General features: G+C 40.2%; 1 protein-coding gene across 2 annotated transcripts in view; it reads right to left on the bottom strand.

Moving 5' to 3' along the window:
- The window catches only part of FER (FER tyrosine kinase), a 474,424-nt gene extending 462,401 nt beyond the window's left edge, over positions 1-12,023 (bottom strand). The window contains exon 1 of one of the 2 annotated variants that reach the window (XM_007462584.1): positions 11,843-12,023. The gene's annotated coding sequence lies outside the window, so the exon portion shown is untranslated. Of the gene's footprint in view, positions 1-10,855; positions 10,887-11,842 lie in introns of those variants that run through there. The other variant, XM_007462585.1, reaches the window with a different exon arrangement.
- Between the last annotated feature and the right edge of the window lie 211 nt (positions 12,024-12,234).

Raw genomic sequence — 12,234 nt, 5'->3', positions numbered from 1 at the left:
AAGAGTGTATTGGGGAGGTGAAAGAAAAAGAGTCAAGGATAACTTCTAGGTTTGGGGTCTGAGCATAAACACAAATGGAGTTGCCACTTACAGAGATGGGAAGGATTGATTTTTTAACTGAATTTCTATCACTGGCATACAAAAGACTGACAAATATAAAAATTTATGCTGGAAATCAATAATTACAAATGACAGCCCTAAAATGTAGAACTGATTGAGTCAATAAAAGAAAATGAAGGGAATCTGGTATCCCTGTATTATAGGGTGAGAAGTGACCAATCCATAATAAGCAAAACATCTGGTAAATTCCCACCTCAAAAAAAAAAATTAGACTACTTGCCTAGTAAGGATGGAACTGAAGGGCACTTAGTAAAAATGTCAGGATGTTGGTATATTGCCTACTATGCAGCAGTCTTCAGTAAGGCCCCTCAAAAGAGAAGCAAACTTTGAGTGAAGTCTTAATAAAAGGAAAATCTTTTCAGTCTTTCATGGCTGATTATCTTGCAATTTACATGGTTGAAAATCAAATATCCCTAAACTAAAATTCGGGTCTTTAACCACACAAAATAAAAGGTGGCGAAAGCCTGGTGCTCTGGGCTCCTCCCCAACCATCCTAGCCAAAAATATATTTACAGCCTGGGAGCAGGAACCAACCAGTTGTGCACTGTTACTTCAACAAGTTGCTCTGAATGGCCTAGAGACAGAGGCCAAGATGAAGATTGAGAAGCCTAGGATTTGCTTGATTCCAAACCTCAGTACTATTGACATTTTTTTTTTTTTTTTTTTTTTGCGGTACGCGGGCCTCTCACTGTTGTGGCCTCTCCCGTTGTGGAGCACAGGCTCCGGACGCGCAGGCTCAGCGGCCATGGCTCACGGGCCCAGCCGCTCCGCGGCATGTGGGATCCTCCCGGACCGGGGCACGAACCCGTGTCCCCTGCATCGGCAGGCGGACTCTCAACCACTGCGCCACCAGGGAAGCCCACTATTGACATATTGAACTGGAAAATTATTTGTTGTGGGAGGCTGTCCTGTGCATTGCAGGATGTTTAACAGTATCCCTGGGCACTACCTCTACATGCCAGTGACACCTGCCTACTCACCCCACCACCCCCTATTGTGATAATAATAATGTCTCCAGACATTGCCAAATATCCCAAGGTAAAAATAAAATAAAATAAAATAATGCCGCCTGTTGGAGAACTACTCACTGAGTTAGGGTGGCAAAGTTGTTTAGAGACATACCAGGGCAATAGTTTGATTCAAGGACTAGGCTTTGGGCTTTGGGTACTGGGGAGACTGTTGGTCAAATACAAATAAATCAAAAACCTACTAAGTTTATAAGAAAGTTGTACTGACTAAGAAACTCCCAGCAAAGATTTGTTACTGCTCAGCCCTCAAGATGTTCTCCTGGACTCCAAGCTCTCATCAATAGCAAAAGGGCTACTAAAACTGTGCAGGCCCCAGTAAGGGAATTCTTCTCAATACCCATGTTGGCTGTGACCAGGAGGAGAAATAACAAAGATCTTCCTGGGTGGTAGAACAAGAGACAGCCATGTTTGCTAATCAAAAATCTTATTCCACTGGGCTTCCCTGGTGGCGCAGTGGTTGAGAGTCCACCTGCCGATGCAGGGGACATGGGTTCGTGCCCCGGTCCGGGAAGATCCCACATGCCGCAGAGCGGCTGGGCCCGTGAGCCATGGCCGCTGAGCCTGCACGTCCGGAGCCTGTGCTCCGCAACGGGAGAGGCCACAACAATGAGAGGCCCGCGCACTGGAAAAAAAAAAAAAAAAAAAAAAAAAAAAAAGTCTTATTCCACTGCCCAGGCAGAGTCCTTGCCACCCCTGACCAATGAAATATGTACAGATCATGGATTGGAAAATCTCTGTGGGTTTCCCCTTTTTCTCTTTTCTAATTAAGAGTTTTTATTGTCCTTATGTTATTTTCCTTCTATCACCGAATACTGGCTTTATTACAATTAGTTATATTTATGATTTAACCATAAGTTTCTTGACCCTAAGACTGTCTTTTCAAACAGAACTGAGAGAAATTACCCAGCGATTCTAGACTTAAAGTTTGATGCAGTAATTAAACAGTCTTTGAGTTGTCTTCCTCTGTTGGGGGTCAAGTGGTAAATGCACTGGAAGTTTTAAGTGAAACACTGCATTATATTAGATGAGGGCATTTTTTCAAGGGTTTATATATGAGGGATGACATGGATGCACACTAGGAGGATTACAGTGAATGTCTTTTGGTTATGCTTGCCCAGCATCCACTCCCACTTCCCATGGTAACAGTACCTTCTTTCTTTCAGTGAACCACCAACCCTGACTCTCAGTCCACATGGTTCAGACCACGTGGCTGACCACACTTCCTATTCCCAGTTCCAACAGTTAACACCTGATCCAGATCTGGCCTATCATCATATACTATTCCCCTGACCACAGGATCAAAGATGGAAACATGACCTAACTCATTCAATGAGATGTAATCCCAGGGCTTTTGCTAAAACTATGAGTAGGAAAAGTGTTTTTTACGTTGGGCTTGCTAAACTGAAAGAATGTAAACCATCAGGGAGCTCCACATGGAGAAATCCTACCTGAGAGCATATCTAACACAAGAGAAAGCCACTGAGTTTGCTGAGGCCATTGTGCCCTTGAATCCATCCATACCTAAAGAGAATACACTCCTGTTCGTCCCAGTGCCCTAAGATACTGTGAGTAGGGGTTTAGTCTCATGCAACTGAAAGGTATTACAAAATCTAGTATCATTACCAGTTAGACAAAACTGGGGTTAGTTTTCAAACCAAAAAAAAACTGAAGATATAAGCATTAAATTATTTGCCTAAATTCATACAACTAATTACAGGTAGCACAGATGCAACCCTAAATGGGTCTAGCTCTAATAGTCATGCTCTTTCCCCTACATCTACTCTCTCTCTCAAGAAAACAGTCTGAAACTTCTCTACGCTTTAAAATTATCTGTAGCCATAATGTAAGACCTTACATGAAGTGAGTATTCTACTAACATTTGTTGAATAACCAAAAAACGAAGAATCTCACGCCTTCTTCCTCTCTGTCCCATTCCTGCAACAACTTGCCTCTTGTATAGCATAGAACATTTCTGCGTTATTTTTACAATGTAAGCTACCTTAAGGACATGTAATAGCAAGTGTCTCTAAGCTAAGTCACTTCAATTTTAGACTGCCAGTTTCAGTGATGGGGTAAATTGGCTCCAAAATATTAATAGACCATCATAACCTTAGAAAGAGGCCATCATCACTGACTAGCTACTATTGTTATAATTAATTGTGAAACTCAGAAAAGGACACCCATATTTTCTTTTATTGGTGTCTATACTATTGTTGGTGAGAATACTATTGTTTATTTTAGTATTTTAAGATATTTGTCAGAATGACCTTAACTTCTAGAAAGTAGCAGCTATTTAGAAACAGTCAAATCTCTTTCAATATTATTGTTGAGTGTGAGAGAGAAGGGAAATGGGATAGAATTTATGAATATAAGACCCCTGACATTTTCAATAAATTTAAAAACCATGAGAATTTTTGACAGAGCTGAAACATTCAATAACAATGCTCCATAAGGCAAGTTTTGTTTCCCTAGAAGGTGTGGTAGATTGATTCACATCCAGACTCACTGGATTCAACATTCCATTTTTAAACATATTGAAAAATGCCTATTTTCTGGCTAAGATCTACCACTTTCTTAGGCCTCTACTTTTTCTTCACTTCTAGCAGCTGGCTTTCTTTTTCAGGAAAATTTTTACAAAGAAGCAACATTTTATCACTTGACAGAAGTTATTATACAGGATAACTTCACACCGAGAACAAAGTCAAGGTGAGATGTAGACACTGGGCAGTTAGGTGAGGTCATGCATATCTTAGGGTCTCACTTCCAATAAGAGGAAATTATTTCAGCAAAACTTCAAATACTTCAAAATGGACTTTTAGAGTCACTCCCAAGTAATTGAAACTGCTATTAAGTCCAGGACTGCTAATGGTTCACTATGTTTAGACTTTTATCATTTCATTTATTTGAGATTTAGCATATCAAAGACCTAAATTTAAATCCCGGGTATCACTTTATAGCTAAATCTCCTTGGATATGACCTAAGATTGGTTCCAGATCACAAAAAGAAAATACAAGCTACAATCTAATAGGGTTGTGATGAAAATAAAAACAAATGTACAAAAATGCCTAACATTTTTAGCAGGCACTAAAGAAATGTCAATGCCCCTCCCCCATAACAATATCTGAATTCATGTCATTTACTCAAAAACTTTTACTGACAGAAACTGTTTCTTCCTTAGAAATGTTGAGGAAGGGATAAAAAAGGGCTATGCATAAATAATCATAATACAATATATTATATATATACACACACATAACTATTGGTAAGAGAAAGAAATCAGCCTCCTGCTTTGCAAAAAGTTCTATTATATATAAATCTAGATGAAAATTCTTATCCGTTGTCCAACATAATTGTTTATAAATAATCAGGATAATGATCATCAAGTTATTTGCCATTAAAAATTATCTGATACAACTGCACTGTTCAATTCCCTTTAATTAATCTACTATTGCCAATTTATTCAATACATAGAAAGTAAAGAGGCCTGACAAAGTGATGGTACTTAACCAAAATATATAAATTTGCAGTAAATTCAGAATGGATAAGAAATGTGACAGTGACTGGATCAGCGTCATTAGAAAGTCCACCATACACCACAGACTCTATACTAAAACAAACAAAAAGGTTATGCTTAAAATGTTTCCTTTGCTCCTACCAAAGCAAAATTTTAAAACCTTACTGAAAGTTGAAATGATGGCTAACTTGTATACGAATATATATAGAAAGCATGTGATTCTGAAGGAAATATAATTCAAGAGAAAGTCAGAGCACTGTATAAACATTCTCACGAAGTAAGAAGTCATGTGGCTGCTAGGGTGGCTATTGAACCATTTGTTACCAAAACCGAATATTGGTAGAAGAGTCAAATGCATTATTCTTGGTATAATGTGAAATTAACAAAAAGTTCCAACTGACAGAAGCTTGGGAAACCTTCCCAAGCTGAAGACATACAGAGAGTAGAAGGGACACAAACTCCTCAAGTGTCCAACTCCTGTCAAACCATGACCAAGAAACAGCAGCAAGCATCAAGCATTACAGTGACCAACGACTAACTTTTCAACTTTGTGACAGTGCAGCAGGCTTTGTGATTAAGCCAAAAACACTCTTGTTCTACAAACCCCAGGGCAAAAAAGCCAACAATAAGAAACTCTGCATGTATACTAATGATGTAATGAAAATCATCCAGCCTTCATTTTAGAAGCAAAAAATTGCTTAACAACTTTGACGACACAGTCCTGTTTATAGAATCATTAAGGGTCTGAAGAGATCAACTAAATTTTTCAATTAAATCTGTATTTTATGAAGGTAGTTATATCCTAGGTCCACAAAGATTTCAAGAAATACCACTTGCTAATGCTAAGGGTCTAATGAACATAGTTTTCCTAAGTCTTCACTTCAAACTGTATATTATACATACTACTTCTATGTAGGATGAACTATTCAAGAGCAATTTCATTCACAGAAATGTAATTTTAAAGAAATTTTTCTGACTGAGCCACTGTAAAGAGCATTTTTATATACTAAACACCTAGAATATAAATATTATACTATTAAGAGTTTCCCCGTTTCCTAAAACCATTTGTCCCACTATGGAAATACCTTTTCTGCAAGTAAAATAACTTATACTGGAAAACTAATTTCAAGTTTTCTATGATAATGTTATTTTATTTACTCTGACTTTAAAATGTAAGGCTCTTCACTATCAATTACATAAAATTAGTAATCTCTTCTTACGTAAGCATTACAACACTGATAAGAAAAAGTGAAGAAGCATTCGTTTCAGGAAAATGCAGAAATAACTTGGGTCTCAATGATAGTACTATAAGGTGTGTCTCAAGTATTTGTTACTAATAATAGTTATTTACCTTTTTGTTAATGACTCACTTTTCTCAATAAATCGGAGTAGATTCAAGTTTATCCCTATAATAGTGTCATTCTCAATCACTTGCATTCTGATATGCTTCCTAGAGTGGAAGAGGGTAAGATGGAATTACAGAGGGCATACTAGAAAACTACGTATTAGAATATGTCACACATGTACGTATCTTGTACTTGGGTGGAAAAAATATTGAGAATCATTGACTCAGATCACAAAATCTTTGTTTTACTGCTGGATGAGACAATAAGGACTATTTAGTTCCAATCCTAACTTTTTACCAGTTCAGTGCTTGCTTCACAACACCCAATAACTATAGGCTGGTCTGTGCATTTAAACTATAAGTGTGTGTTCTTTAAGAATCAGAACCCCATACTTAATGAACACACATTTTGAAATAGGGATCTCTGTAAAATGTTGCTCCCTAAAAAGTAATCATATAGGAGATTTCTGTAGGAGACAGAAAACTTTCAATTAAGAGTTTTGTGTACTATTACATTTGAAAATAAAGTTTAACTTTTAAACAGATTAAGTAAATGTAATTTAAGGCGGCAAGGAGCATTAGAGATTTAAGAAGGTAACATTTAGCTTTTCTGTACCACTTTTAAGCAAATATTTGTGGTTCAAAGGAAAAGAATTCAGGGAAACCATCCAACAACAGATGATAATCTAATGTGAAGGAAAAATAATTCAGGAATTCAGACAAACTGGACATATTTTGAGGTAAAAATCAGTTAAGGTAAATTTCTGATTATTGCTACTGAGATACAGTAACTCAAGAGCTAAAAAAAAAAAAAAAAAAAAAAAAAAAAACCCTGCTAATCTGAGATATTTCTAATTATTTGGTTTGTACAAATGTAAATATCATTCAATTTAAGCTTAATGTACATTATTTTAATTTCCAAAGTCTAAAACTTAGGGACTTTTAGGATCGTAGAATAAACACAGTAATACTAGAAGAGATGAAATGAAAACTACCATGAAAATAACTGAATGTCAATGCTGAACACTCCCTAAATTCAGTCATTTTACCTCAATTGTCTCATTTCTTCTTCATAATGACCTTGTGAGGCAATTATATCATCCCCACTTTACAGATGAGGAAACTATGGTTTAAAGAGATTAAGAAACTTGCCCAAGATCCCACAAAAGAAAATCCTAATTTCTGACTGAAACCCAGATTATCTGGCTCGAAAATAAATGACTCTTCTTTTCACTATACCCTGCTATCTCACAAGAAACACATACGTTGAACTTTTCAGTCTTCTAATTAAAACCTTCTAAAGGAGGAGACAATATTAAGCTTATAGTGAGCAATGATAATGTATAGGCTAAAAATTAGTCATAGTTTGCTAAGTATAAATGAATATTTAGGAAATAATTCCAAATCATGCATGACATTAAATTTTTTAAAAGCTGAATATGAAATATCACCCCCAAATAGAAAAAACCTGAAAACTTCTGTAGAAAGGCACTAAGTAAACTTCATCTTACCCGGACACTTTGAATTCCAAAGAAAAAACCTGAGAGGCTCCATATTTTGTCAGTCATAGAGCAGTTTCATATGGTCAATTAGGACTATATTTATACTTAAGAAAAAAGAAAAAGTGGGTAATTGCTTGGGTCTGATTCTTTTGTTCTGACTCTAATCTGTCCTCTATTGATTATTTTCCATTTTTCCTCCAGATTTTGGAGGCTTCTTCTAATTTAGACTAACTGAGTCTCAAGTTCAGGAACTCCTCCAAGTTGAGATGTAAGTGCTGACACACTGCAATGAAGACCATAAAATTGCAATGATTGGTAGGGTGTTACAGAAGAAACAAAAGTTTCAGTTATTTCAAAACATTAACTATCGTGGAATTACTGATGACTTTTTTTCTGTATAGTTTTCTGAATTGATTTTAAAGCATTTAACTTTTATAATAAAAACAGGAGAGCAAGAAAAAAGGAAAGAGGGAGGAAGGTGGGGCGGGGGTGGGAGGGAGTTGGAGCTTTGATTAAAAAGTATCTGAACATCTTATTCTTTCCAAAGTTCCAAAACTATGACCTCCTTGTTCCCTTCTATCTCTCAATGGCATGGCATGAAAAATAAACCACACATAAGCATGCCAAAGTCAAATGAGATATGGAAAAATAATAATGAGGCAATCCAAAGATCTATAAATTCTGAGACATAGCTCAATTTCACTATTTCAGAATTTAGTTATTAACTGAGCAAAGTATGAAAAACAGATTTAGGGCATACTAAAACTGAAAAGCAGGATTCACATACTTAAACAAGAGTGCAGGAATTTCCTTAGTATGGGAAAATTATAAATATAATATACACATATGTGAATTAATTTATACCAGTTTCTTATTCTTTTTATCACAAATTGAAGTTCTGTATTAAAATACTCCTTTTAGCAACACCATGAAACAACACGCAAGATAGTTTTGAGTCCTATCAAAATTAACTTAAATCTCTCTAAATTACTTCATTTTCCATGGAAAAGTTATACTAAAAAAAGTTCACATTTGTAAGCTTTCTTTTTCCATTACAAAAACACATTCTTATTCCAAAACAACATACATAAGATTGACCCAATTTATTAAGTATGTTACCAAAACAGTGCATAATTGATAGTCCCTTCAACCTGTCTTCAAAAGAAGACGCTCATTTAAAAATCAAGTAGAAAACTATAATCTATTAACACAAGAGTCCAATTTTAAAACAAGACTTTTATTTGTATAACAAGTTCATTAGATTTTCTTTTTTTTCTGATTACCAAAACACAGTTAACTCACCAAGGCCTTGATTTACCAAGATAATGACTTCCTACTCACAGGACTGCTTTATAATAGTCTCATGGAATTCAATTACTACAGTTTTTATAAACACTATTACCATCTACAAACGGAAATAAGCACTTTACAATATTTTGGTTTGATACATATTTATGCTGGTTTTCAAACTTGATAATTTCAGTTCCTCTGTTCCTTAGTATATGCCATGTAACAGCTGTCCTGAAAATGTTATTGCTGTGTAGATGGTGAGTATTCACAGCACAACTGAACTTGCCTACATTGTTTGAAATTTTTCATAGTGAAATACTGGAGGAAAAAAAAGGCAAATGTGAAATGTTCACAGACCAGAGTTATAGCTACATAACAGTTGAAGATGAAATGAAAAGGAAGGGTCTACCAAAAGCCTGATTTATTCCTTCAACTACTGACATCAAACTCTGAAATAGTGCAGAAGCTGCATTAATCGGACCCTAAATAATTTTACATGGTATATATTTAATGCTGCCAACCATCAGTATGGAAGAGAAACAGATCTTCGCCAAAGGTCTTTCATGGAAGAAACTGGAGAAAGGTTTCCAAGTATGCCTATGTACTCCCTTAATATACTTCCAGTACCTTTGAAAACAGTTCACTTGGCTCAAGAGAACTAGCAGAAAAGATTCCCCAGATCACAAAACATACACTGAGCCCTCCTTTGCATTCTGACAAATGTGTGCCTTTTCACAAGTATATCTTCCTAAAGCCCATACAGGTAGATACACCAGGACAACATTGCACAGTGAAATAATTATACTTTGCAATAGAAATCCTGTCCCCATTCCATAGGTGGAAAAGTACTTTCTAGTCTTTAAGCACTAAAATAGATTTGGTCTATTCTTATTGATTTTTCTGTTACACTTTTACAGCGCTGTTATTCCATTTAAGAAATTTTTTTAGTATTTTAAAACATCTGGAGAAAGAGAAAAAAATGGCACTACACCCAGAGTAATTTATGTCAAATTTACAGTGAGACTACTACGAATATATGCAACTTCTTATGAATTAAAAAGATTAAGGTTTTTTAACCATGAGGCAATCGAAAATGAAAGTGCGAGCCTTAATAAATTATTAGACATTGCACTGCACAGCACTATATATCAAAATCACAAATGTACACACACACACAAGCGACAGCTTCACAGTTAATTTGTGCAAGACGTACCACCCTACCAAAACCAACTCAATTAGCGTGTTTCAGAAAGTTGATCCTAAAGGAGACTAACCAGAAAGCTGACCCGAAGGTGACTCCAAACACCTCCTCAACCGTAAATGGCAAAGAGAACAGATCAGAAATTGCCCCGCCTGCGCTAGCTTCACAGTATCTCTTGAGGGTCACTCCTGGCCAAGACAGGAGTAGGGACGGAAGGTGGGGGATAAAAGCAGGGGGTGGGGAAGCTGACATGAGAGAAGAGCTGGGGGCGGACTGTGCCGGTCCAGGGAGATCGCAAGGCCCCAGCGGTAGGAAGGGGCTGGGGGAACACCTAGGGATTGGGGGTGGCCGCCCAGCCCGAGGCCCGCGCCGAGGGGATCAAGCCGAGAAAAGGGGGTGAGGGCGTCATGGGCGGTGCCCACAGTACTCCCAGCACCGCCCCACACCCCGCAAACCCCGGACCCGGCGACTGGGCGGAGCCGTCGCGCCCGCCTCAGCCCTCTCGCGCCGGCACCCGCCCCCTCAGCCTCCAGTCCCGGGTGGGTGGGAAGGGCGGGCCTCGCCCGGCCGGGTGGGCAGCCCGGCCCAAGCCGCAAACAGCAATGCGCCGCCGCGGGCGCAGGATGGACGGGAGACCCCGCAGCCGGGGGCAGGATGGGGGGGATGGCTGAGGGCGGAGAAAGAGCCCTCGGCGCAGCCGGCGCAGCCGCCACAGCCAGGGCAGAGCCCCAGGCGCCCCACTGCGGGCAGGGAGTGTTGCCCCAGTTCTCGGCTGGCCTTCCCAACTCTTCCCCCCACCCCCGGCGTTGCCCCGGGTAACAGCGCCTGCCGCTGGCGGCGCGAAACTCACCTACCTAGAACCTGACAAGCAGGAGCCCCTCAGACACGGGAGCCAGTCGCCACCCCGCGTCACGGGGGCCGCCACAACCAATGAGCGCTGCTGTCACCAGCCTCCGCGGCCAATCCAGCTGCACTCCGGTCTCCGGGCACCCTCGAGGTCTCAGCCAATGGGCACCCGCCGAAGGCGGGCACTGCCTCCCGACCCCCAACCCCCTCTTCCACCACCTCCCAGGAGGCGGGGCGCGGCCGATTGGCCTGGACCCCGGAGGGGTGGGGCTCGGGCACCAGGCCCGGTGGGCGCGCGCGGACCGGGGGCTGCGGGCGTGGCAAGGGGAGGCGTGGAGCGTCGGCCGCCGCCCTCCGGGCTCGCTCCCCAGCTTGGGTGGGGTCGCGCGGTCCTCCTGGTGGCTCAGCTCTTCTCGTCCCTGTAGCTCGCTCCTTTCTAGCCGGTGTCCAGGGCTGCCGGGGTGGGAGTGTGGGCGGGATGCGGCCGGAGGCGGGCGGCGGCGTCACAGGAAACTTTGGGAGGCTCGCTTGGCCGCGGCCGGGAAGTGGCCGGGCCGGGGGTGATAAGCTGGGGCCGCCTGGAAGGGACTACCCGGCGGGTCGGCAGCCGGAAAGGAATTCGGAGGGTGGGGACGGAGACGTGATTAAAATGTTAATTGTGCCCGCGGGGTGCTGGGTGATCCCAGGAGCTGAAATCTCCGGGAACGGAAGCTGCTTTGGAGTCGCGGACCCTCCAGTCCTAAATACGCATCCTTCACCCCTTTGAATCAAGTCACTTTTTCTGTATATCTTACTTGCATCTATTATAATGTTGATTCTTTTAAACTAGTTTTCGGCTTGAAGTGCCTGAAAGGCGGGAACAGTGTCTTTCTCATTCCTGTAATTCCCAGTGCCTGAGACCTTCTTTAAAAACAAGGTAGAAAATGCTGGAGTTGTGATGGATGCTATTAAAAAGTGTTCAGCATGTCCTGTGAGTTCCTGTAGTAAGTTCTTACCTCTTCCAGAGTCTAGCATGCGTGAAGAACCGAAGTTGGTTTGCTCCTCCAGTGAGAGTTGTTTCTGAAGCGTCCTTCACCAAAAGAATTTAGTGGAAAATGAGTAATTTGAGCTAAACAAAGAGACGTAGGTGATCTGTAACAGTATGATACGTGTTATTAGTCACTATTGCAGGGTATGTTTCTGTAGCCGACTCTTTAAGGCATTGTATCGTACATTGCATTGGTTGAACCACATTCTTTGGAGCAAATACTAAGGTCAATCCTATCTCGACCCTCCTCCTCCAAAACTTGTGTATTACAATGGGAGCCAAAGAAGAGTGAATAATTAGTTCCTAATTAATAATTTCTAAACAGTAATTTATTTTACTGTAGTGAACGCCCCTACACAT

The sequence above is a fragment of the Lipotes vexillifer genome, unplaced genomic scaffold, assembly GCF_000442215.2.
Source record: "Lipotes vexillifer unplaced genomic scaffold, Lipotes_vexillifer_v1.1 scaffold710, whole genome shotgun sequence".
NCBI lineage: Eukaryota > Metazoa > Chordata > Mammalia > Artiodactyla > Lipotidae > Lipotes > Lipotes vexillifer.
This window is presented reverse-complemented; position numbering and strand designations above follow the sequence as displayed.